We start from the raw sequence: 27,772 nt of genomic DNA on the forward strand, positions 1-27,772 counted from the left end.
GCACCACCTGGGTGTCCCCAAGCCACGGTGTACACAAGCAGTGTGTCTGAAACTCTGCCACCTCCAGCTCTCTGCCAGGTAAGAAGCTCAAATTCACCTCTGTTCCTTAATTTTGCCATAACCCACACCTAGTGAGTTATTTCCTTTTGTCTCCATTGCTTGTGTACAGTCTGGGGCTGTCTCCTCTCCACTCCCACCTGCATGGTCTCGGGTCGGTCCCTGGGCCATTCATAAGGCGGTGGACACTGTCATGGTCACATCTCCTGATATCACACTTCTGCTAAACATGAAATAGTTTTCACAGTATATGAAAAGTTCATATAAAACTTGTATATGAACTTCAAAAAGAAATAATTTGTATGAATGGAAGTTAAAGAATAAAATGCTGTGAGTCATTCACTTTATGAAGTTTGATTAGCATGAGGGAACTTTTGGGGTGATGGACGTGTTGTAACGTCTTGATGGCAGTGGTGGATGCCTGGGTAAATACACCTGTCAAAAGTCACCCACTGTGCCTTTAAAATGTGTTCGTGACATAGCATTTAAATTACACCTCAAAAAGGTTGATTTTTTTAAAAGTTCATTAGATCAGGTTCAAGGTCAGCCCTGATTCTAGCATTGCACCCACATGCACTTGCATTCTTAAGCTCCTGAACTAGTTGGAGGGATCACTGCTCACTTCCGTGAAAAAAGGCCTCCAGATCTCAGTGGCCTGTACAAGAGCTTTGTATTTTGCTCATGTCCTGCTGGGTTCAAAGACAGCCTTCCAAGTGCTGAGTCAGGGAGCCGGTCTCCTCTCATTCCATCCTGCGTCCCTACTGTTTGCTGGGACCTCAGAGCCCTCGCTTTGCATCCAGCCAACGGCCAGGAGAGGAGAGAGAATCACACAGACATTTTAGAAGCCGGGTCTGGAAGTGTGGAATATAACATCCACCCACACCCCAGTGACCAAAATGAGTCAGAAGGTCCCACCCAGATGTCAGGGGGCTGTAGGTGTCTGTACGTCAGTAGGGGAAGAGATGTGGTGAACCTGTCCCACTGTCCGCACTTCAGGCTTCTGGACAGGGACATAGCAGATGGAGTCAGAGGCATGTCTTTGGTTCCTGGGAACTCTACAGAAGCCAGAGTGTAATTTATCTAAAACACACCCCCAAGCTGTACATGCCTTTCAAATCCAAGAGCCTGTGACTGCAGTAGAAGGGGTGCATATGCCTGGGGGTGCATACCATACATGTGAGGACCATCTGCCATGTGTCACAGGGATGGGCTGAGAGTGTCCAGCTGCAGCTCCAAGCTTCTGCCCATGCCCACCCTCTGCTGGAAAGGGGACTAAACAATCTGGCTGCACTGTGGAAGTTGGGTTGGAGGAGCCAAGAGCAGAAGCAGGAGACCAGCTGGGGCAGCAGAGGCTGCCGAGCATTACCAGCGTCCATGCCGTGGATGTAGCAAGGATACCACAGGGTGTACCTCAAGGATACCACCCTGGACACTGGCATTTGACAGAAGGCGGTTATGACCACCGACCTCTAGGGATACCCCTTTCACCTTTCACGGCTCCATCACTCACCATGAGGTCAGTGGCTCAAAAGACAGGAAGTTCTCCTTTGAGGATGACACACAGGGGAGAGAAGTTTCAGGAGGAGGATGTGGGATCCCTCCTCTCCCTTGTCTTAATTTGGTCCATAGATGGCTGTACTAATCCTGCTTTTAATTTTCTGTATCTTATGACATTTTGACATCGTAAAAATCTTCTTTTCTTTTGTAAATAAGTTCATTTATATCATTTTTTTGTAGATTCCACATTTAAGTGATATCATACGATATTTGTCTTTCTCTATGTGGCTTACTTCACTCAGTATGATAATCTCTAGGTCCATCCATGTTGCTGCAAATGCCACAGTTTCATTCTTTTTTATGACTGAGTAATATTCCATCATATATATGTACCACATCTTCTTTATCCATTCATCTGTCCATGGACATTTAGGTTGGTTCCATGTCTGGCTATTGTAAGTAGTGCTGCCATGAACATTGGGGTGCATGTATCTTTTCGAATTATGGTTTTCTCTGGGTCTATGCCTAGGAGTGGGATTGCTGGACCATATGGTAGCTCTACTTTTAGTTTTGTAAGGAACATCCATTGTGTTCTCCATAGTGGCTGCACCAATTTACATTCCTGCCGACAGTGTAGGAGGGTTCCCTTTTCTCCACACTCTCTCCAGCATTTATTGTTTGACATCTTAAAAATCTTGCTGGCTGGGAAGAGACTCCTCCCAGGGCTCAGCAAATCTGGAAGACAACAAAGGGCATGGAGCACGCCTTTCAGAGGCAAACCAGCCAAACTCTGATCTATCCCCCGGTCACCCCCTTCCTCTAAATCTCACACACAAGCCAGTATTTCCCCTGCCCTAGATCACCCCAGGTCGGGTGCCAGGCAACTAGATGCCACCCCTAAAATCCAAAGCCCACCCAAATTACTCAAACTGGCCAGTCCTAAACTGTCGCCCCTGCCCTGCCCTTCCCGTGAAAACCCCACAAGAAAGACCATGGCCTATGTTTTCCCATTCATTCCTGCTTCTGCCTCTGGGCCAAGACCTGGTGCTACCCATGTGGCCCTACATGGTGTGATGTCATCTTCTCTTGGAAAATGTCAGCAATGCATCTTCTCTCAATGGCATTGGCCCCTTCACATGGTGTCACTGAGTCACACCCATTAATTAAAATCCTGAAGGTACAAATTGAGCAAGGGTCAGTTAATCCTTTCTACAACTCAACCACCATCACTGTTACAGGGGAGGTGACGCTGTGAGTCCTTACTCCACCCTCCTTCCAAAGCCTAAGTGCCACGTCCCACCTGGGAGTCTGTTACACGCATTCTATTCATTATCATCCTAAAATCCAATTGTTCGGCTCTAACTTTGCTCCCAACCCCTGATTAAGTGCAGTGTCAAGGTGGCCAGGCACCCCACTCCCTGACTGCCTTGGCCACGTGCACATCTTCTGTGGGCTTCATATCAGTGAGCCATGAACTAGAGCAGCACATTGTATTGTTAATGAAATTACCGATTCCACTGCACATCTGCAGATCTCTCAGTCCTTTTCAGAGCAATTCTGCAGCTTCCCATGTGGTCCTAAGAATACCCGTGTGGGTCTGCAGAGCAGGCACTGTTACTTCTGCCTGACCTATGGAGAAGTAAGGACCAGAGTGTGAATTGCTGGCCCAGGGACACACAGCTGGTCGGTAACAGTGCCAGGAACACACCTGCATCTCCTTCTGTTTCTCTCGAGCTTGGTGTTTGTTTTTATCCAAATACACATCCACACATCCATGAAAGAAGGGTGATAAAGGAGAGCTGAAAAATCATGCTTCACTGTGTGTCTTGCTGGAAGGTATGACAGCTTTGCCTCCAATTTGTTCAATCGCAGGGACTTGCTCTGGGCTTTGGGGTTGCAAACGTACAGAGAACAGAGCAACCAGCACCCACAGGTTTCAGGGTCTCATGGGGAAGAAAGGCTACAACCACATAGCAACCCATACCCACAACCACATCTGGGACAGGTGTTCTGCTGCAAAGAACACCATGTCATGTGGTCATCGAGGGCCAGGGCCTCACCTGTGCAGGTGTGGAGAGAGGTGTTCCTGGGGAAGAGATGTGTCAGCAGAAACCTGAAGGCTGGGGAGTGAGTGGCTAGGCAAAGGGGAGATGAGAGAGGTAGGTAGAAGGAAGGAGTATCCCAGGCAAGGAGGGAGGGTTCAGAAGCCCCTTGTGGCAGGAGAAAACGTGTGGCCCCAGAAGCCCCAAGGGACAGCCAGGAGGACTGCAACAGAGAACAAGGGAGCGATGGAGGGGAGTGTGGCCTGAGGAGTGGGCAGAGCCATCAAGCAAGACCCTGGAGGCCATGCCCAGCAATTTGGTCTCTGTTCTAAGACTAGTTGGGTGTCTGGGAAGATTTCAAACAAATGAGATGATCTGATCACATTTGCATTGAGGAAAGTGCATGTTTTCTCCTCTGAGATGGATGGAGGAGGCAAGAATGAGAACTAAGATGTTGGATAAAAGGCTGAGGCCAGGATCCGGGCTGGAGCTGATGCTGGTGTAGTCTAGACAACCCGGGAACCTCGCGAAGACCACTGAGTACCCTGCCTCTGAGAGCGGCCGTGGCTTCCCAGGAGCTCCTCGAAACATATGGCACCCACACAAAATTAACATTCAGGGGTGCCGTTCCTCCAGCTGCACTGGCACATCTGTGGGGACCTCCAGCGGCTCACCCACTCTGCGGGTGATAGATGGCTCTGGAAGGAAAGGAAACCGATGTTCCAGATGGAGGTGACCAGCTTAATTTGCAGCTTCTAAATCTGTTCAGATACAGTGTTCTGTCATTAAAGATTCATTTAGATTTATCTTAATAGGAAACAATATAACTCAGCCCGACCCATGAATGACAAATCGCCCTTCATCAGGAGAAATCTTAAAGCAAAAGATGTAACTTTCCATCATTTGATCCTGTAGTTAATTTCCGCATAGCTGACGGTGCTTTGCTGCATTCAGAATGATGAGAGCTCTCATGCTGTCCTTCTCTCCAATGTTCTACAACCGACAACATGAATTTAGGTTCTTGGGCAAATAGGAGGACCATTGGTACCAGCTTTAAGAATTGGTCAGATACATATACACACTACTGTATATAAAATAGATAACTAATGGGTTCCTGCTGTATAGCACAGGGAACTCTTCTCAATCCTCTGTAATGACCTATATGAGAAAAGAATCTAAAAAGAGTGGATCTATGTATATGTATAACTGATTCACTTTGCTGTACAGCAAAAACTAACACAACATTTTAAGTCAACTATACTTCAATAAAAATTAAAAAAAAAAAAAAGAATCGGTCAGATAACAAGTCGTGGAACCAAGGGAGTTTACAGCTTAAATATCACTGATTCCACATCACTCCTTGATTGTAAGAATGGAGAAAACCACAAAGCAAAGGAGAAAATGACAGAAATGAGTCCCCTAAGTTATATAGCTGCAAATATGCCCTAAGGAAATTCCAGCTGTATAAGGTATATGGTAGCTACCAGGGCCTTGGGCATCCAGGGTCACTGTTTTCTTTGTAAACTCCTACAAGCGGAGGCAGCATAATTTAGGGTAAAGTGTATAGAATTTGGAGTCATACAGCTCTGACTTTGGTTTCTAGCTCTGCCACTTCCTAAAGAGTTAAAACAAGGAGAGGGTCAAGGAACGTGCCCCAGGAGGCCAGCCAGTGTTTGAGCTCCAACGCCCTCAGGCAAACAATCTGAACTTCTAAGCGCCAGTTTCATTCTCCATGAAAAAGAAAGAAAGGAAGTCATTAATCCTACCTCACACGCCTGTTTTTAGATTTAAATGAAATAATGCATGTAAAACATCCAGTACAGTGAGCAGGGTCTGAAACTCACAGCAGCACTGATGGACATTTACTATTTCTGGCTGTGATGGCACATAAATCCCCTCATTGCATCTCTTAGTGTATCTCAGGCCAAATTAAATGAAAATGTGTGCAGAAGGCCTATTTCAGCACCTGGCACACTCTAGCATCTGCAGGGTGAGTTTTATTCCTCACTCTCTGTTTGAAAGCTGGTTGTATATCTGCCCCATCCTATAATCAAATAACCCCATGGTTGAGACACTTTTTCAACTGTATAGCAAAGGAACACGCTTTATTTATCAGCTAAAACTCTAGGATTCTGGCACTCAGACAGTGCAGTGTCATGAATGCCTCACCTTCAAGGACAGCATTGGGATTCAGGATTTGGTAACTTGAGCCTCACAATGGATAAAAGAACTTGGGTGCCATATCATTTATACGTCTCTGATTGCCAGGCCCCCTTGCATCCAGGAGGTCACTCACATCCTCCTACACAGAGAACTTGGCTTAAGGACCCAGCTTGAACTCAAACCATCTTGGGCCCCAAGTGTGCATGTGAAGGGTGGCTGAGGTATTCCCTTGAGCCATACTGGAGTGCTGGGGTCAAATTGCACAGAAGTAGCTGGGAAGTTTAAATGGAATCAGGTAAGTGAAATCACTTAGGAAGGGAGACACATGTGAAGAAATGTATTAGTTATCTATCGCTGTGTAACAGTATCACCATAAATTTGGTGGCTTTGAACAACACACATTTATTGTCTCACAGTTTCTGGGGGTCAGGAATCCAGGCACAGCTTAGCTGGGTACCAGCAAGGCTGCAATCAAGGTGTCATCCAGGGCTGAGTCCTCATCAGAGACTGGACTGGGAAAGGGTCTGCCCCCAAGCACTTGTGCTTGCTTGCACAATTCTGTTCTTTGCAGGCTGCCTGACCGAGAGCCTCCATTTCTCACTGGCTGGAGGCAGGAAGCTGCTTTCTCTCCAGCAAGGGAGTGAGTCACCTGGCAAGACAGACCTTACCATCTTATATAACAAGATCACATACAAGGAATCCCATACATCCTGTTGCTGTGGCTGCATTCTATTGGTTAGGATCAAGTCCCTGGTTCCATGCACACTGCTCTCAGGAGAGGGGAGGGAGGGTGTGAACACCTGAAGGTGGCGGCATGGGGGCCACATCAGAGCCCATCCACCACAGCCTGCAATGCCTGGGTGCAATGACAACTGACCTGTGAGTTATTCCCTCAACTGGGCTGTGAGCCAGTGGGGGGAGGGGAGGATTCTGCACGAGTTTATGTTCCATTTGGGAGAAAAGGAGTGTCTGAGGAAGAGGGTCAGATGAAGGATAAATCAGGGCCTCTAGCTGGGAAAATAGATGACTTTTTAAAAAGAGGGATGTATCCCTTCTGAAAATGGATCTGTCCAGCCTCCTGCCATGAAAAATGCCTTTCAGCCCTGTCCACTGGGGAGAGGCCAGCAGGGCAGCTCTGGGCACCAGGCAGAGGGACTGTCTCTGCCCAGTTAGGGCACAATTAACCGCAGGCCCATCAGCAAATCTGGTTCCCTCAAAGGCTGCCTGCTCCAAAACGTTGTGACCCAGCAACACAGAGTGACGGTCATCTGTCCAGCTGCCTGACGCCTGGGTCATTAGTGGCCTTTCCAGAAAAGAAGAGAAGCCTGTGGGGATGACCAGGGAGCATCTTACACGGATCTCATGGGAAGGTGATGCAGCAGCCACAAAACTCTAGGCGTTAAAAGCACTTTTTAGAATAGGGATATTGGCACAGATCTCTGCTGGAGGCCCTGGGTCTGCGGTTCAGGCTAGATTTGGGGGGAGGCTGTACCTGGCTTGAACTCACGGGGCCTCACGGGGCAACCCTGGAGTTTTCACTGGGAGTTCTGGTGCTCCTGGAGGCCCCGAGTCTCCCTCACGGGTCTGATAAGCACCGGAGTGAAGCTCGCGTTCTCCCATCAGGCCAAGTCCGAGAACCCATAATCAGATGGCCTGGGGGCCCTAAGACACGGCTGAAATGTCAGCCCCAATCTCCACCAAGGTGTTTCTCTCTCTCCACAGGGGGAGGGTGCTCATGAAGGACTCAGAGGTCACCCCAAAGTGTGCTCTTCAATGCATTCGTCCCACAAGAGGCTCACAAGCTGGTAGATTTGGGAAAGCGCACATGGCATCTTCCTGCTGGCATTCATAGGAGTCCTCAGAGAAAGGAATGCTGCTTGACTCGGAATTTCTTTAACATGCTTGCACCCAGGGCTTTTGTTGTTTATTGGTAACAACTCTTATTATTTCACTAAGCCTGTGCAATACAGAACACACCAGGACATGCTGATACACCCCCAGGTCCATTCATCCACATGTGTCTACCAAATGCCAGGCACTGTGACACGTTTGAGGAACACAGTCATGGAAAGAACAGACAACAGTCCCTGCCTCCAGGAGCTTCCATGCCAGCGCTGGAACAATGAAAAGACAGACAAGGAAGACACACACGGTGCCAGAGGTAAGTCCTAGAGAGGAAAATAAAGCAAAGAAGAAAACAGACAGGGTGGAGGATGTTGAAATTTGAAATGAAGTAGCTGGGGAAACCTCACTGAGAGGGACATTTCAGTCAATACTTGAAGGAAGTGAGCAGGTGCACATCTGGGGAAAGAGCACTGCGGGCAACAGGAACAGCAGGTGCGAATGTCCTGAGGTAGGTGTAGCCTGATGCTCTGGAGATGCTACGAAGGGGTCAGTGTTGTTGAGCACAAGATACGAGGTGATGGAGACAAAATCTTATGGGGTCTTATAGGCAACGGAGAGAACTTATTCTGTAAGTTTGATAGGTAACGAGGGCCAAATCCTGAAGAATTTAATGGGTAAGGGCGTATAATCCTCTAGGGTCTGATAGGTGGGGGTGGTAGTGTTTAAATCTGTTAGGGTCTAATAGGGAAGGAAGGAGGGCAAATCCTGTAGGGTCTTGTGGTTAAGGGGAGTGGAGCAAGTCCTCTAGGGTTGGATAGGTTATGGGGGATGTATCCTGCAGGGTCTGAGAGCTCACACTGAGGACTTTGGCTCTGACTGTAAAATAGGGCACATTTGCAGACTCTGAGCAGAGAAGTCATCTGGCCATGATCTCACGAAGAGTCCCTCTGGGTAGGGATTGAGACAGGACTGAGGAAGGGGTTTGAGTGGAAGCAGACAGGCTCATTTCACAGGTCACTGCTATAATCCGGGAGAGCTGATGGTGACTCCGGCCAGGGTGACAAGAGTGCTGTAACGTTGTCACTCACCAGAAAGAGTCATCCTCTATTTCTCCTTTAAGCTCTGTCCCAGATCTCCTCTCCATAAACTGCAGTCTTTAAATCTCATGCTTTGCACAAATCCTGGGCGATCCACAGTTAGACATTATTATGTTTTTTTCCACCTAATTGAGCAAGTGGCTAAGATTTTAAGACATTTTATGGTACTTATTAATCTTTTGTCAGTGTTTAATTTTATGGACAGGAACCAGTTAAAAGGCGAGCTGTAAAATTTCACTATGGCTTCCAGGCCCTTCCTTTAGATCACAGGACTCACCGCTGGGGAGGGAAGGGAGTCAGGGACTCGAGGGAAGCAGATTTCATCCCGCAATGGCCTGAGGCTGGAAGGTGTCTGGAGCCCTCCTTTTTAACTCACATCAATCAACTCAATGAATTGGTGCAGAGAGCTTCCTACCAAGCAAACACTAGGGCAAGCCATGCCCTCAATATGACCAGAGCAGCTCTGTGGTAGCCATCCAGACGTGCCCTGGGTATGCACCAGTGACTTTCCAAAAGGACAACCAGACAAGGACTTCAGCATCCCTACCGAAGTCTGAAGGGCTCCTTGCACAAGTAAATCCATTCTTATTCTCGGGGAAGCATTTGCAAAACTCTTAGGATGGAGTCACCTAGTATCTCATGAATATTCCATGAGGCACTGGAGTCTTATATTCTTCCATCATGGAAATGGACGCTGGGTGACTTCTATTTTCAAAACTCCCAAGGCCTGGGTTGTCTCATCCAATCGGTCCAAAGATGCTCCTTGGGAAAGGTCTTGAACGTTGCACACTCCTTCCAGAAGTGAGCTAGCTGTCCATTACAAAGAATACCAGGCCCGGCTCTAATTTCCCACCCCAAATACCGACTGTGTTTCCTTCAGGCCCCAAACAAGCTAAACAGGTTACCTTCTTCTATCCCAAGATATTTCCTCATTACTTCATTGGTATCAGGTGTTCAGAGATAAGGACAAACTGAAGCACACGGTGATAAGGGTGGGACTAGTGAATCCCAGGACACAGGTGCTATGGGACACACAGGTGCAATGAGTTCTGTTTTGCAGGGGCAGAAGCAGGATTGGGACCAGGTAAGATTTCCCTGAGGTAGGGACTTGTGGTTGGATTTGTAAGATGTGACAACAGGCCAAAGGTAGGACAGATGACCACACAGCACATCAGGTACCCTGCAGATAATCCATTCTGAAGGTACATTCTACCCTATGCCCATCCAAGCCCCCTGCAGCAGTAATTGAGAACCAATGAGTCATCCCAGGGCTGCTAACTGAGAGCTCTGGTCCTGTCCGTGAACACAGCCTCATAGGAAGCTACCCACTTCTGCCTCAGGTCCTGATTATCCCCCAAATGACAAGTTATAGTTTACCCTTGATGGGCCTCAAGTTCAGTATAAGAAACTGTCATATGTATGGTACTGAAATATGGGTCATTATGGTGTTAAAGTCACCTGTTATGACCCACAGGACAAATCCCTCTTAGAGGGAGCGCTGGGCTTCTCTGCCTGACATGTTGAGGCCACGTGCCTCTGCACACACCCGTTTTCCTTCCTCCCAAGACATTCAAAACAAAGCTTTATGCTCTGCTGTCACAGCATGTCCTCTCTTGAGAACTTTTTAAGCTACAATTAACTTTCTTCCTTCTTTTCCCTGCCCCCAAATCATTCACACAGATTTCATCACTTCGTTACTGTCCTTTTGCTCTTTTAATTCACCTCTAATCTTTTCTAGAAGCAACGTGGAGATTTAGGGAATTAATTCAACTGTTTCTTATCTGTGAACTCACGGTGACCACTGCCCCATGGTGGAAAATCACTCTCGGTGCAGACACAGTTCAATTGAGATACTAAAACTTCTCAGCATGGAGTCTCTCCAACAGCCATCGAAAAGCCTGCCTTTGCAGAATATTAAGAACTTGGGGAAAGGCGGGTGCTATGAATTTATTTCTGAAAAAAAAAAGATATATACCTACATACAATGCAATGAGGACCTCATTTTGTAAAAACAAATATGAAGTCCAAATATACATATAAAAATGAGAAGACGTTATACTGAAAGGTTAATATAATTGTATCTTGGTTATGGGATTAATGATCTTTCAATTCTTCTTTTCAGTTTGGTCCTTATTTTTCTTTTCTATGAGCATTGTCTATTTCTCCTTCTCTGACTACTGTTTCCAAGTTTACCCATGTTGATACATACATATCTGGATCATTCACATATAAACCACTGTGTAACATTCCACTGTATGAGCATATCACAGTTTATTTATCCATTTTCATATTGGTGAACATTTAAATAGTTTCCAATCACCTAGAGTTACCACCACTTGGCTATAACTTCGTGATGCACAGGTTCAAGTGTGTGTTCCCTGAGGATGTATGCTGAGCAGTGATACTGCTATATCTTAGAATATGTGTATCCTCCAATGTGATCACCAACACACCTCCAAAATAGGTGTTTCCTTATCAATTCTTGATAGAATGAGACTACTTTTTGTATTGTTTTGTTTTGTTTTCGCCAATATGATTGGTGTAGAATATGATTGGAGTCTTGGTATTGTTTAAATACACAGGTCCTTGATTGCAAGTGAGGTTAAATATCTTTTCCTGTATTTTGGCTGTTCAGGTTTGCTCTGATAAATTGTCTGTAATATTCTTTGCCCATCTGTCTATTGAGTGACTCGCATTGTTCATATGGATTTCTAGGAATCGTTTCTTTAAAATGAGGATCTTTTTACAAGATATTTACCCGTCTTCTCTAATCATGTTTTGACCTATTAATGTAGATGGCTTGCTAACACTAAATTGTTTCATGTCTTAAGCCTACCCCATAAGGTCACAGCCAGACCCTGCCCATCCCAACTTGAATTGAATTAATGATGGAACTTGAGCTGTGTTCTTCCCACAGTCCCGACACACACACACACACACACACACACACACACGTACACACTCAGAGGGGTCGTCAGGGAAGAAAGAATTTTGGAGAAGTGGCTTTGGTACCCAAGTCACAGAAATGTAAATTCCACAGAGAAAGAATAGGCCAAGAACTTGACTCTGGCCCAGGCATCAGACAGATGTACAACACAAGGCATTGTATTTCTCGTCTCTCTTAGGAGCTCTGATTTGAATCAAATGACTGCAGCCCTTTCCATTGTTCTGATGGAGGAAAACATATTCCTTGCATAAAGAGCTTTCTCTCTTGACAAGAACTTCCAAGCTTGTCCTTAACCAAAGTCTTTGGGGAGTGCACTCATTGAAGGCCAGACCCTTTAATGAATATTTCATCGTCTAGCTCATGGAATGGCTGGCCTCTGGGATGACTCTACAAAGACCAGTCTCTCAGCACAACTCACAGCCTGTAATACTGTCTACCAGAAGCTCAGTTTCCCGACGTCTGGAGACAGGATCCCAGTCGAAACTATGGTTTAATTTGCTCTCCTTCCTACTCTTACTGGCTGGTAAGCTGTCAATGAAGACGGTGGTTGAGTTGAAAAGTCATGATGCTACCCCTGAGATCACCTGTCTCAGGGTGCGTTGGTCAGTATGCAGGATTCCTGTACCATGAAGGACTTCTCATGAAAACGGGCTCTCATTACCATGCCTCCTGTGCCAAACTTAGTCAACATTATTAATTGAGGGTATTCTCTGTACTGGACCCTGTGCAAAGCATTGGGAACTGAGCTGTCTTTGTGGATACAGATAATACTTGACTTACCTAAATCTTGAGATGGGGTGACAAGGATGCAAAAGGAGTCCTGAATGCCCCCAAGGAGCCACCGTGAGAGGACCAGGAGGCAGTGTTTGACAGGGAGAGGAAGTGGAGAGCCTGCTGAGCATCAGGACCAGGAATAAGGTTGGAGTCAGAGAGATGGGGAGGGATGGAGATGGGGAGGGATGGAGATGGGGAAGGAAGGAGATGGGGAAGGATGGAGATGGGGAGGGATGGAGATGGGGAGGGATGGAGATGGGGAAGGAAGGAGATGGGGAGGGATGGAGATGGGGAGGGATGGAGATGGGGAAGGAAGGAGATGGGGAGGGATGGAGATGGGGAGGGATGGAGATGGGGTGGGATGGAGATGGGGAAGGAAGGAGGGGAGGATGGTAGGAGACAAAGGGAAGGTAAAGCCATGGCTAATGGCTGCAGAGCCTGCTGGCCACGGGAAGGTATTGGATTTTATTCAAAGTACAGTGAGATTGACAGGAAATGGGAAGACCACCAGAGCAGTGTGAAGAATGCATGGAAAGGGGGGGCTCAAGGGAAGCCCATAGGCTGACACAGCAGTGCAAAGAGAGATGAGTTAGTATGGACCACTTCCTTCAACCTGACCAGCAGGTATAAATGGGGGCTGGGGAGCCCCACGAGAGGACCAGGCAAGATCCAGACACGGCATCAGCTGCAGGCCCTCCCCTCGTTTGGAAAATAAGTAAGAAATTACAAAAGCCATTTTCCCAAAGAATCAGTAGCTTCCGTTTTAATGAAGGCTGAAGTCTGAATGATGTTATTCTAGCCAGGGACTTTGTTTCTGTCAGTGGTTTTTAACTAATTACCATAAATATCGTCCATTTAGAATTTCACTGTAATTCCAGTCCCTATTAGTGTGTAAGCAATGCCTTATCTTTGCCGCAAGCTACTGTTTATTCATAGAAGGAGACAGTACATCACAGACATTGTCATATCAAATAGATGTTTTTTGTATTACGTTGTGTGTGGTGTGAATGAGCCAGAAGTGATTTGCTAAGTAGGAAGTGCATTTAAAAAGAATTTTGAATTTTAAAAGAAATCCACTTCCTATTGCTTGGGTAGGGGGTGCCTTGTGTGCCAACTTCCCTTTTATCTTTGAGTTTTTGCCTTAGGGAAGTATAAGCTGGCTGGTGGGCTAGAATGTTGGAGAAGGGCTCTTTTACAATGTCCCCAGGCCACCAGATGGTGATGCTGTCCACCGTCGTTATGCATGAGGGTGGGTGTCTCGCTGGTTGCAAGGACCACACTTCCTCCATTTCTCTACTTGTCATCAACGAAGATGTCAGCTATCTGGCACGTCAATTTGGAGCCATAAGGAAATCAAGCTGGCACATTTTGCAAAGCTTAAATGCTTGGTTGCCATTCGGATTTGGAACTGTACCTCCAGGAGCCACCAAATGGAACCGCACATCTGCAGGGACCCAGGGAAAGATCACCTCTCTCCATCTATCAGAGCACATATGGAGGCAGACAGATGTTTCTGACGGAGATGGCCAGCCTAATTCGCAGTTTCTAAATCTGCAGAGACACCATGTTCTGTCATTAAACATTCATTTAGGACCATCTTAATCGGAAACAATATAACAGAGCAATGTACCTAGATGGCAAATGGTGCTTCTTGTGCATGAAATATTAAAGTGACAGCTACTAACTTTTCTCCATCTGACCCTTCTAGTAAGTACTTGTTTGGGTAAAAAAGTGCTGTGTTTCCTCAAAGCTCAGTGAGGCAGACGTTGGCCGTGCGCTCACTGGTGTTGGACAGTGTGCCAGAGGCAAAATGGGATAGACGTTGGTAAAGATGCAGTATGACCACTCAAGAATCTTCCTGGAAGGTATTCTGAGCATTTAAGAATAAATGGAATAAACTCAGGGTATGTCTCAGTAAATTATCACTCTTCTGCTTTGGATTCACTTTAAAATGAGTTACATTTTAAAACTTCTCAAGTCCATTTGACATTTCTCTAGATGTTATCAGTGCCATTTTGAAAGCTTTCCATGTGCCCGACACTTCATAACACTTCTTTCTTATTCAAAGACATATTTAATTAAAACCCAGTTTTATGGTACATGCACTAATTATTACTCTTGGCTTGAAGACTCCATTGAACCTGTTTTTAACTCTGTGACTCAAATCCTTTGCAATCATTTTGGAAGCCTGGATGTTTTCAAAATTATTCAATAGTTCCTATATAAATTGCTCATTGATTTTTTTAATGTAAAAATGAAAATAAATAGAACACCCAGGAACTGGCTATAATACAGCTAATATTGTAGTATATAATATAAAGCATATAGTATATAGTATACTATATAGTATATAGTATAATATTATACTACATATATAAGTATATATAGTATATAATATATAATATAATATGATAATAATATTATAGTATATATTATTATGGTATATAATAATATGGTCCTCCCTCTGTGTGTGCATCCCTGGTGTCTCTTTCTCTTCTTTAAGGATACCAGTCACATTGCATTAGGAACCCACCCTATTGGCATCATTTAACCTTAATTACCTCCTTATAAGCCCCATCTCCAAATACAGTCACACTGAGGGTTAAAGCTTCAATATATGAATTTTGAGTTGAACACAATTCAGTCCATAACACCCCTCCCTCGACAAATTGAATTGGAAACTGTAGGAGTAAGGGATCATTAATATTTTAATGACTTTAATTTAAAATTTTCAATTGAGGTATAGCTGACATACAATAAACCATGCATATTTAAAGTGCACAATTTGATACGTTTTTGACATATGTACATGCCAGTGAAACTATTACCACAGTCAACACAGTAAACATGCACATCTCCCTCAAAAGTTCCACCATGTCCCCTTGTAATCTCTCCCTCCTTCAACCCCCACCCCCAGACAGCCATGATCTGCTCTCTGACTCTATGAGTTTGTGTTTTATAGAATTTTACACAATTGGAATTTTACAGCATATACTTTTTCCCCCGGTCTGGCATCTCTCACTCAGCATCATTATTTTGGGACTCACCCACGTTGCTGTGTGCATTCTTAACCCACTCTTCTTTGTTGCTGAATTTTATTGCATGGTAATCACCCCAACTTTCTTTGGATTCATGTTAGCAAGGGATACTTGCTTCTATCCTTTAACTTTGAACCTGTCTTTACCTTTGTATTTAAAGTGGGTCTTGTAGGCAGCGTATTGTTTTGTTGAGGCTTGCTTGTTAATCCAAATTGACAATCTCTGCCTTTTAACTTGGGGATTTAGGCCATTTATTTTTTTAAAAAATTTATTTGGTTGCATCAGGTCTTAGTTATGGCAGACGGGCTTCTTAGTTGTGGCATGTGGGCTGTTTAGTTGTGGCATGCGAACTCTTAGTTGCGGCATGCATGTGGAATCTAGTTCCCTGACCAGGGATTGAACCCAGGCTCCTTGCCTTGGGAGCACAGAGTCTTATCCACTGCACCACCAGGTAAGTCCCCTAGGCCATTTACTTTTAATATGATTATCAATAATGCTTAGGCCTGAATCTATCATCTTACTATTTGCTTTCTATTTGTGCTGTTATTTGTTCTCTTTTCCCCCTTTTTCTACCTTATTTTGGATTTCTATTTCATCTCCTTTGTTGGCTGTTTAGCTATAACTCTTCATTTTTTAATTTTAGCGGTCACTTTTGGGCTTATAGTCTACATGTTTAACTTATGGCAGTACACTTTTATGTACTACTATATCACTTCATGTATAGTATAAGAACTTTTAAAGGTATACTTGTATTTATCCCCTCCTAGCCTTTGTGTTATTATTATTTACATTTTATATGTTATAAATCCCAAATTAAATTATTATTTTCAAATTATTTTCTTTTAAAGAGATTTAAATAGTAAAAAAAAAAAAAGTACATATTTATATTTATTCATGTAATTACCACTTCTGGTGTTATTCATTCTTTATGTACATCTCTATTTTCATATGAAAATAGAGATGTACATAAAGAATGAATAACAGTTTCCTTCTGTCCACTTACATTTTTTAAAGGCTTTATTGAAGTATAGTTGACTTGCAATGTTACAGCAAAGTGATTCAGTTATATATATCAGTTTCCTTCTGTCCATTTACACTTTTTTAAGTTTTTATTGAAGTATAGCTGATTTACAATGTTACAGCAAAGTGATTCAGTTTTATATATATATAACTGAACTATATTCAGTGTCCTGCAATAAACCATAATGAAAAAGAATATGAATATCTCAGGATATTGAATAAAGTTCCCTGTGCTGTACAGGAGGACCTTGTTGTTTATCTACATTTCTTTTAACATGGGTCTGCTACTGATAAATTCTTCCAGTTTTTGTCTGTCTAGAAAAGTCTTTATATGCCTTTATTTTGAAAGTATATTTTCACTGGGAATATAATTCTAGCTTGACAACTTTTTTCTTCAGTGCTTTAAGGATGTTTCTCCACTGTTTTCGTGCTTGACTACATTTGACAACAAATATGCTGTCATCTCTATCTTTATCCCTCTGAACCTATGCCTTTTTCCTCTGACTACTTTTAAGACTTTTCTCTTTATCACTCTTTCTGAACAACTTGATTATGATATGCCTTAATTTAATTTTTTAAAATTAAAGCTTGTTTCTTGAATTTTACTTTTCTCTGAGTTTGTTGGGCTTTTGGATATGTGGGTTTAGAATTTTCATCAAATTTGGAAGAATTTGAGCCATTATTTCTTTAAATATTTTTACAGCCCCTCTCTCTTCCTCCCCTTCCTCCAAGACTCCAGTTATACATATATTAGGCTACTTTAAGTTATCCTACAGCTAACAGATGCTCTTTTCTTCTTGATTCTCTTTTCTCTGTGTGTTTCATTTTAGATAGTTTCTATTACTGTCTCCACTCTCACTAATTTGTTTTCTTTTGCAACATTTATCTCATCCAGTAAATTTTTCAGCTCAGACACTGTAGTTTTCATCTCTAGGAATTTGATTTGAATCTTTTTTATATCTTCAACATCTTTACTTAACTTTTGGGGCATAAAATGGAGTTCTAATAATTGTTTTATTGTCATCTGTTAATTGTATAATCTGTATCAGTTCTGGGTCAATGTCAGTTGATTTTGTTTCCTCCTCATGTGTCATATTTTCTGCTTTTTGCATGCCTGCTAATTTATGATTGGATTTTAGACATTGTAAATTTTATCCTTTGGGGTGATGGATATTTACTCAGAAACAGTGCAATCCTTTACAGTGTTGCCTGTAAGATTTGTTAGGTTAGATCAGAGCAGCATTTAGTCTAGGGCTAATTGGTTTCCACTACTGCAGAAAGACTCTCCTGAATGATTTACCCAGTGTCTTTTGAATAATGAGGTTTTCCAAGCTGACTGGTGGTAGGACGCATTATTCTTGGCCCAGTGTGTGTGCTGGACACATTTGTCATTGTTTGAAGGTTCCCTAAATATCTCTCAAGCACAGCCAGAGTGGCCTAATTGATAGTAAATGAGATTGTCCATTAAGTGTCCACTTCCAGGGTGGAGGGAGCCTTCCTGCGGCCTTCTCAGCGCCCACACCATGAGCCCCTTGTTAGTTCTCTGGAAGCTTGACTGGACTCTGTTAGATCTTGGTTTCTAAAGCTTTGAGAACCCACTTGAGTCAGATGAAGCAAAGAGGTAGACTGTCAATTATGTGAGATAAGTGTTTCTCCATTTGTCCCAATTACATGATACAGAAAATAAGCTCTCTAAATAACATGCCAATTCTCAGGGAAAGACACACATATGTTAACCACCCTGGATAAAACCAGGCTTCTCTTGTGTCCTTCATGGATTATAGAGGTCAGCATCCTAAGAGTTCCACAGACGAACCAGCCTCCAGGATCCAAAGCAGAGTTGAGACCTGACTTAAAGGGACATGACATGAAAGGTAATACTCAATTACCTGGTACCTGAGCAATGCCTCAGGGCACCTGAGACATCTAAAATCCCCCTGGATCTCTTGTGGAGTCAAAAGTACCTTTATATTAGAATAACCTTTAGCTACATACTGTTCTGCCCTCTCAAGATGCTTGAGACAATTTCATTTGGTTAATGGAAATATAGAAGCCCTCGTCATTTTAACAACAGAACACTCACTTCTTTGAGCCTTGATATAGGGACGACTTGCTGGTCATCTTCCTGGAGGACATAGTCATCTATTTCTTTATTCAACAAAAATTTATCAAGCACTGTTAGAGTTCTAGATCTTTTGCCAGGCCAGGGTTAAAATAAAAACACAATCTTTGCTTTGCAAATAATCCCCTCTTGCTCAGAGGGGCATCCTTTTATGAGGACGAGCTTAAGGGAAATCTTGGGTGCAGGCTGAAGGAATATGTAGGGTCATTTATTAATTCAACAAATACTGAACATATGCATATGGCAGGCACTGGTCTCTGTTGGCAAATGGGTGGTTTCTGGTCATTCCTTGAAGTTTAAAACCATTATTCTAGTGTATTCTGTCCTTCTCCCGGTAGCTGGCAATCCTTTTTAGTTCTTGGGTTTGCTGTCCTCACAGTGCACCCGATGGAGCTAATTTGACAAGGATTTCTCACTGAAATGGGTGCACAGACACAACACTGACAGCAAGACTGCATGAAGACTACAGCTACAAAATGAAAACGGCAGGACTGAAGTCCTAGTCCGCTTTGTATGAAATATTCCAGTTTACCCCATTTACAGTCTCTCACAGGACGGGCTGGACCAGAATATTAAATGCCTATCAATATCAGAAGGGCTGCTCCTAATCAAGTTAGGTAACGAATGAAGAGAATTGGAAATATTAGAATAGTTGGCTGTTTATCACCAAGAGTGAATTACTGAGCAAGAATGAACTTGTGCTACCCACTAATTGTCAATGTGGCCTCTCTGATTGTTTCAATTTTAGGAAATGAGGACGGCTAATTCAATTGATGGACTTTTCTGACTTAATTGGCCTCAGGGTTCTTTTTGCCTATTTTTAAAACAATGAATCAATTGTCTACTATGTTCTCAGAGAGTAGGAGTAACACCCGTGCCCTGAGCCCCTAAGGAGCTTATAACCAAGTGGTTAAAATGTCAACAAACTAAAATCAAACTGCAAATCGTTCTTTCATTCGTAAAATATTTGTTAAATATTTTAATCATTCTACAGAGTGCTATGGGAATTCTGAAGAGTCCATCCAAGTGAAATACCTGAAACACAGAAGGTGCACAATAAATATTTATTATATGAATGAATGAGTGAGTGGATATATTTGGGATCGGAAGAGACTTTCATTTAGAAAGGACATTTGCTAGGAGGAGAGGTGTTTTCAAGAGAAAAGGCATGGAGTTGGAAAAGCAAAGGCTGGATTTGAGGAAGAGGAAGATGTACATTTTACCTGGAGCATGGGGATGTGCAGGAAGATGTGGAAATAAGTCTGGGTTAAAAGGCAGGGACATCTTGTAGCAGGCCATGGTCTCTGGCTGAGGAACTTAGACTCCTTCTTTAAGCAAAGGGAAACCATCAACAACTTGATGAATGTGACCAGCCAAGGCAACATCATGAGAGGGTTTGCTTCTCTTCAACATGTTTGTGGATACCAGAGCCATTAGTCCATGTATTACCCAGGGTTCTCCAGACAAACAGAACCAATAGGGGATACACACACACACACACACACACACACACACACACACACACACATACATGAAGAGATGTATTATAAGGAGTTGGCTCATGCAATTATGGAAACTGAAAAGTCTTACCATCTGCCCTCTGCAAGCTGGAGACCCAGGAGAGCTGGTGGTGTAATTCCAGTCCAGTTCCAAAGGCTGAGAACCAGAAGTGTCCAGGGCAAGAGAAGATCCAACGCCCAACTCAAGCAATCAGGCAGGAGGAAATGGATTCTTTCTTTCTCTCTCTTTTTCTTCTATTTATGTTTTCAACAGTTTTGATAACGCCCACCCACATGGGGGAGGACAAAGAGCTTTACTGAGTCCACCAACTCAAATGCTAATTTCATTTGGAAACACCCTCTCAGACACACTCCGAAATAATATTCAGCCAAATATCTGGACACCCTGTGAGCCAGTCAAGTTGGGACATAAAATCAGTCATCGCAGTTCATTTAGAGAAAATCAACTAATTTCACAAAGCAGCTTTGCTCTCTGGAATTGAGGGTTTTATCTATGAAAGAACCTGATGTTCCCCAAAATGGAGCCAACTCACTGCAACCTTGATCCCACCTAATGCACATGAGGTGGAAACCACTGTTTATTACATCTGACTTTAGGGGAAATCAGCCTAAGTAGCTGTGAGATCCTATAGTATAAGACCTGTGTCTAATAAATCCTGTGTCTAATTCAGAAGGAAACTATTGGCCTTTATTCAGCCAAAACCCAATTCTGCAAATAACTCATTCCTCTCCACAGTGCCAACTGCTCATCACTGGCGAGGAAAATCACTTTAACCAAAATAACCTGGTCTAGACCATTCTGATATGGGGTGAATATAAACAGCCAACACATTGACTCAATGAGGAAGTGGCCAGCTATGCCCACAGGATTCTGGACAGTTACGAGGGCATTTATGGTGCCTCCTGTTCCCATTATAAAGTCAATTTTATCTTCCTCCAGTAACTCTTACCATTCTCTCTCCTATGCCTATTGCCTTTATAGATCATGTTTTTATTATTACAGATCGATCTTTACGAGGCTACTCCGGTGTGGCTGAGGACACCGTATTTTCTGGAATTTTTTTTCTCTCTGAGCCATCAATAACCCCCTAGAGAAAATGTTGGAAAAGGAAAGAACCATTTGTCATTTAGTAATCATGTGGAGGTAAGATCATTCTCAGGCAGCTGGTAAAATCTGCAGCAGCAATAAAGATGATTTGAGATTCTAACTGCTGTGCTGGTTAAACAACATTGGATGGAGACTACAGGAATTGGCCACCAGAGCCAGGAGAGGGGATGCATCTCAGGTGCTGTTGATTTCCCAGGTGTGGAGAGGAACAGTATAATATTGGAGCCTGTAGACTCATCCAGCCGGAAAACCATGGATGGTTGCTGATGTAGGTCAAAGACAGTTTTCTGTGGCTCTGAGGTCCCCAGGTCGATGGGAGTACAGAGGGACTTAGAAGTAGCAATTTCCTTAGAAGTGGAATGAGACTGAGGACTTACCATGCAGCTGCATTTGCATGGCTAGCACCCTGTTTTTACTCAGAGTGCCTGTTTATTTGGGGTGTCCTTCGGGGGCTGATGAGGATTACAAAAGGGCTGGCCAAAGTCTGATGCTATCAAGGCCCCTCTCCAGCCTTGGTCTCTGACTTTCTTGTTCCAGGGATCGTCACTAAAATAACCCCTTAATCTTGAGAGGTCTCCAGTGAATTGGTCTCATCCCCCGCCCCCACCCCTTCTAGCTTGGATTCCATGATGCATCATCATAAGCCTCCGTTGCAAATAACTTCAACTTCCTTAGCCTTCCTCCCTTGATTCTTGGAATAAACTCCTACTTTGTACCCAAGAGGGAAAAATACGCTGGAGGTTCAAAAAAAAGAAAAAAGAGCGGCTGACTGGCTCACTTTAAACCCGTGATAGGAAACCTCAGCTGGAGTCCTGGGTTGGGTCTCAGGCGAGTCTAAATGCTCATCTAGCTTCTGACACGACCGTCTCCTCACCTTGCTTCTCTTCTTCAGCCACATCCTCACTGCTCTGATGACCTCCCCTCGCAGAAGCCTCCAGACAGCAACTCCTGCATATTTCTCAGCCAAATTTAAACCCCACCACACACACCTCCTTTTTCCCTCTTCTTACAGAGTAAGACATACCCCTCCACTTTTTTCTAAATTGAAATGTAGTTGATTTACAATGTTGTGTTAGTTTCAGGTGTACAGCAAAGTGATTCGTAGATAGATGATAGATAGATTGGTAGATAGATAGATAGATAGATAGATAGATAGATAGATAGATAATAGACAGATAGATAGATTCAGTTATATATATATATATATATATATTATATATATATATATATATATATATATATAATTTTTCAGATTCTTTTCCATTATAGGTTATTACAAGATATTGAATATAGTTCCCTGTGCTATACAGTAGGATGTTGCTGTTTATCTAATTTATATATAGTAGTGTGTATATTTTAATCCCAAACTCCTAATTTATCCCTGCTCCCCCTTTTCCCTTTAGTAACCAAAAATTTGTTTTCTATGTCTGTGAGTCTATTTCTGCTTTGTAAATAAGTTCATTTGTATCACATTTTTAGATTTCACATATAAGTGATATCATATGATATGTGTCTTTGACTTACTTCACTTAGTAGGATCATCTCTGGGTCTATTCATGTTGCTGCAAATGACATGATTTCATTCATTTTTTATGGCTGAGTAATATTCCTCTGTATATATACAGCACATCTTCTTTATCCTCCAGTTTTTAAGGACTTCACTCCTAGGGCATTCCCTCTGTGCTACATCAGTAATCTCTCTCTATTTGATCATTTATCCATTAGCATAGAACAAGCTCTAGTAAGCTTCTTAAAAACTAAAGAATGTTTGTTCCATAGCCCTCTCAGACATCTGTATGGAGTGGTGACTATATGTTCTCTCTCCTACCTCTCACCATGCAGTCTCTCCCCCAGACCCTCTCATCTGGTTTCTATCCCAGGATCTCTCCCATAAGACTCCTATTAAAGTTACAAAACGCAAAGGGAAAATTTCTCTTTCCCCTGCCATGTCCTCTCAGTGGAGTACAACCCAAGTGCCCCTTCCTTCTTTCTCTATGTACTGCCTCTCAGCCTGCAAACACCGCTGTCTTGGTTTTCCTCTTACTATTCTGGTTTCCCTTTCACTGTCATTGTCATGGGCTCCTCCTACTCTGATTTCTAAGTGGTGGCCCCTTCCGAGGTCTGTTCTTTTCTTCTTTATCTTTGCATCCCCCCAATGATCTCATCTTGTGGCCTTAAATAGCATCCCTACAATAACCCCCTACTTTTATCCCCACCAAAGAGCCCTCTCCCCTGGGTTGCTCCAGATGCATATCTCAACCTTTCTGCCTCTTGGGAATTTCACATTCAAGGCTGAGATCTCGATCCTCGCTTACCCCATCTTTTCCATTTTAATAAGCAACAAAACCATGTGCCAAATTCTCAAGCCAGAAGCTCAGAGTCATCCTAAATTTTGCCCTCTTCCTCCCAATGCACCCCAACCCAGCCCTCCAGCAAATTTCATCAATTCTACCTCCCAATAATGCTCTAATCCACATCACCTTCCCCACGACCATCACCTTAGTCCAAGCCACCTCCATCACTCACCCAGACCCCTGAAAAAGCTTTCTCAGAGTTCTCTCTGCTTCCACATTTGCCCTTCAAACTTAGGTCCCACTAAAAGCCCCAGTGAACAGTTTAACACAAAAATGAATCTTTATTCCTCTGCTGAAATCCTGCAGTGACACCCCACTGCACTTCAAACAAAATGCAAATTTCTCTCATGACCTACAGGGTCATGGTTGGCTCATGTCTCTTGTCCAGCTCCATCCTCGGTCACACTTCCTCTTGCCCACTGTGATCCTGTGGCACTGGACTCACCAATTCCAGGGATGCACACACTTCTTTCCCACCTCACGGGAGCCCTTTTGCCTGGGGTCCTTTCTCCTTACTTTCCCATGGGTGGCCTCTTGCACTGCCTCTCTGCTTTCAGCCATTTCCTCAGGGTTGCCCTATCTAAGTGGTCCCCTTCTTGTATGTTTTTAATCACTGCACCCTGTTTTCATTTTCCTTTAGAGTCCTACACAATTTGTAACTCTACATTTAATTATGTGTTTTTTGTTTATTGTCTGACCCTCCAGCTCAACAGAAAGTATCATAAGGGGAAAGACAACATCTGCTCATTGGCCTTTGTATCTCCAGCCCTTGGTTAAGGGTCGGCACCAAGTGTGTGGTCCGGGGATGTTGCGTGAATGAATCTGACTCTCTGTTTCTTCCATCCATCCAAGCTGTGCTCTACTCTAACTGCCCCTGTGCTTTATTTGATGACTCCCTGACTCCATGCCTTGGATCCATGGCTTCTTCTGTCCAGAACACCCTCCTGAACTCCCCCAAATGCTCAAATGACATTCTATTTGAGGCGCAGTCGGAAAGCCATCTCCTCCAAGAGATGTTCTTATATTCTCACAGTCACATTAATCAGTTTTTCTGTGTTCTCCTAGCTAAGCTATCTAATTGGACATCCCTTGTGTTGGGGTCACCTACAGCACATTGTGAGCTGAGGTAAGTGGGGGGCCATCTCCCCTAAGGGACCAAGGCTCCTGCAGACAGGGACCAGGTCCTGCTTTCTTCTGTACCCTGAGTTCCTTGGCTCTATTAATGACTCAAAGGTCTGTTGAGAGAAACTCTTGTTCCCTGTCTCTCTTTCCTGTTATTAGAACATGACAGAACAGAGAATATTTCAAATGAGATAACCTCTGTGGTCTCCCAGACAAACCATCTTATCTACTTCAACTAAATTAATATTGGGTCAGAAAATGGTCTGTATCTTACCTTGCATCATACATGTTATTCCACATTTACAAAGGTCCCAAGGGCAGACAGATGGGGCACAGGAGGTGCAACCTCGGGAGTCCCTTATTGAATGTTAGACTAGCATCTTCCCTGGCTTATTTATTCCATCAATAAGCCAGGCACTGAGCTGAACAAAGATGAGCAAGACATCTTGCTATGCTTAAATTAAATCCTGAAGGGCTTAATCTAGCAGAGCACCTAAGTAAGATGCCAGAGCTTACAGTCAGGTGCTCTTCCATTTGGAAAAGACCCACCTATGCCCAGGTGCATCAACGCCTGTGCCTTCGGGAATGCTGTGAGCAGACAGTGTGATGGTAATACCAGAAATATTTCATCTTCCACCCTCTATTCTCTGTGTTAGATTAAATGTTAGGAACGTGTATTTTTAAATTGACCAATCAGGCTATTCCTCTTCAAATGGCAATCTTTAGGGAACAATGAGGCCACGGAGACAGAGTTAAAGACTAACCACTCAGGTATTCTGGGTTCAAATCTCATCACTCCTAGGGTAGCCTTGGGAGAAACATTTTATCACTGTGGTGACCCAATTTTGACACCCAAAGCAAAATAAGGGAATGACCTGTCCTATCATTACAGGTCAAGGTGACAGGGTTTGAGCCTTTATATCACCAGAATGACTAAAAATTTCTGTTTGTATTTATTCAAATAATGTGTCAACTCATTTCTTATTCTTTTCAACACTGTGCAAAGCTATAGTCGGAGGCTTGGGGAAAAACGAGGTTAAATCTAATTCGGAAAAGAGTACGTATGTATGCATATATGTATGTATGCATATGTATCTATATATCTATATATTTTATTCTGCAATATACTCCCAGGCACGTACAAATATTTATTTTCAATGTAAGTGAATCCCATTAATCCCCTTTGATTGCTCATAGGATCCACATCTGCGACTGACCCGCTAGCCCACGGCTTGCTGTCATTCATTGTCAATGCACAGGATGGAAGATGTTGTGCATCGTTAACTTGACCTTGAATGCAAGCTCACCAGGGATGCGGAGGGCGGGCTGCGGCCATTTGCGGCTGGGGTGGTCACGTTGCCATAGTGTCAGTGAGCACATCTGTTTCCAGCTGAGCTGCTTTTGTTTAAGCTTCAAGCCTTTCCTTTCTCCTGTTTGAAAACAGTTACCAGGAGGCAAAATGATTCAAAGTGACATCTGGGTCCCTCTTGGCATGTGCATGGTAATTCCCTTCCTTCCATCCTGTAATTAAGTCAATTAGATTCCTAAGTCTTCTCTGAGGGGATTTCCAGAAATCCTTCCTCCAGATATACACCACTCACCAGATAGAATCAGTTCCCTCAAAGCACCACCTCCTCATGCCCGCCTTCTCTATACTTCCTTCATCGAGCAAGGCCTAAATCTAAGCACAGCAATTGAAATGTCCTCCAAATACGGACCAGTCGGGCAAAGAAGAGAAACCAAGTGCACACTGTCAGGACCCAGCTCTGGATAGGAGTCCCCAGCCTGTCTATGGCTGATGGTCTCTCCAGTTCTGGTCAATCTAGGAAGGCCGTTTCCTGAATGATCTTTATTAACTGAAATATTGACGGATTTAACATAATGCTTTAGACGTGCATCAGAGTTTTGGGTTTTATATCATCCAAATATCAGGGAATTAGAGGGCTTAGTGGATGTACTTCTTGGCACATACACATACTGTCTTAATCAGTTCAGCTTGCTGTAACAAAAATGCTATAACCTAGGTGGCTTAAACAACAAACATTTGTTGCTTACAGTTCTGGAGGCTGGGAGTCCAAGATCAAGACACATGATGAGGCCTGGTTTCCTGCTTTATAGATGGCTGTCTTCTCCTGTGTCCTCATGTGGGGAAAGGGGTGAAGGAGCTCGCTGGGGTCTCTTTTATGAGGACACTAATCCCATCCACGAGGGCTCCACCCTCATGATCTTATCACCTCCCAAAGGCGACACCTCCTAACATCATCACATTGGGGGTTAGGATCTCAACATACGGATTTGGCTGCGGTGGGGGGGCGGGGTGTGACACAAACATTCAGTCCATAACACACTCTAAAAAGCAAACAGATAAGTCATTTTTTTCTTGTTTACATTTTCTTGATGAAAACAGAAACTGCACGTATGTCTCATCCAAAATTCTCAGACATGTTTGATAGGCTTCATATCTGGTTTGGGAAGTCTCCAGTTACATAGAAAACCTGCTTTAACATCTTAAGTTCCATTTCCCTAAATGCCCATTTTCTGAAATTCTAAAGGGAGTTCTTCAAGGAAATGATCCACAACGTCCTATTAGTGCACATCTGTATCCTTTCCAATGAAAGAACCTGTCCTAGCAAAGAGCACCACCAAGACGCATCCATCAACTGGGAAATGCACTTACTGAAACAAGCGTCTTGGAGAAGGAGGCATCCTCTGTGATATTCTGTCATGGGCTTATTCAGAAATCCAAACCCTTAAACCAGGAAAACTATGGACACACACAAACAAATGCACACACACAGTGTTGCTGTTCTAATTCAGTTTGATTTATCCACCAACATAATCAATTCCAAAATCCCTGTCAGACTTAGGTCATTAAGACAATTGAAGTCAAGCGTGGTGATATCATTAAAAATCAGTAAAGAAAACTCTTATGTTTAAGAGTAAAACCTTTGTTTTTGACACAAACCCAGATGGAGGAAGAAAAAAAATGAGAGAAAACTGAAATTCATTTTCTTTCATAAGGTAACTTCAGCTAAGGATTCTGATTAACATGAGTGCTGGGCAGAT

This window comes from Eschrichtius robustus, chromosome 3 (genome assembly GCF_028021215.1).
Source record: "Eschrichtius robustus isolate mEscRob2 chromosome 3, mEscRob2.pri, whole genome shotgun sequence".
Classification (NCBI taxonomy): domain Eukaryota; kingdom Metazoa; phylum Chordata; class Mammalia; order Artiodactyla; family Eschrichtiidae; genus Eschrichtius; species Eschrichtius robustus.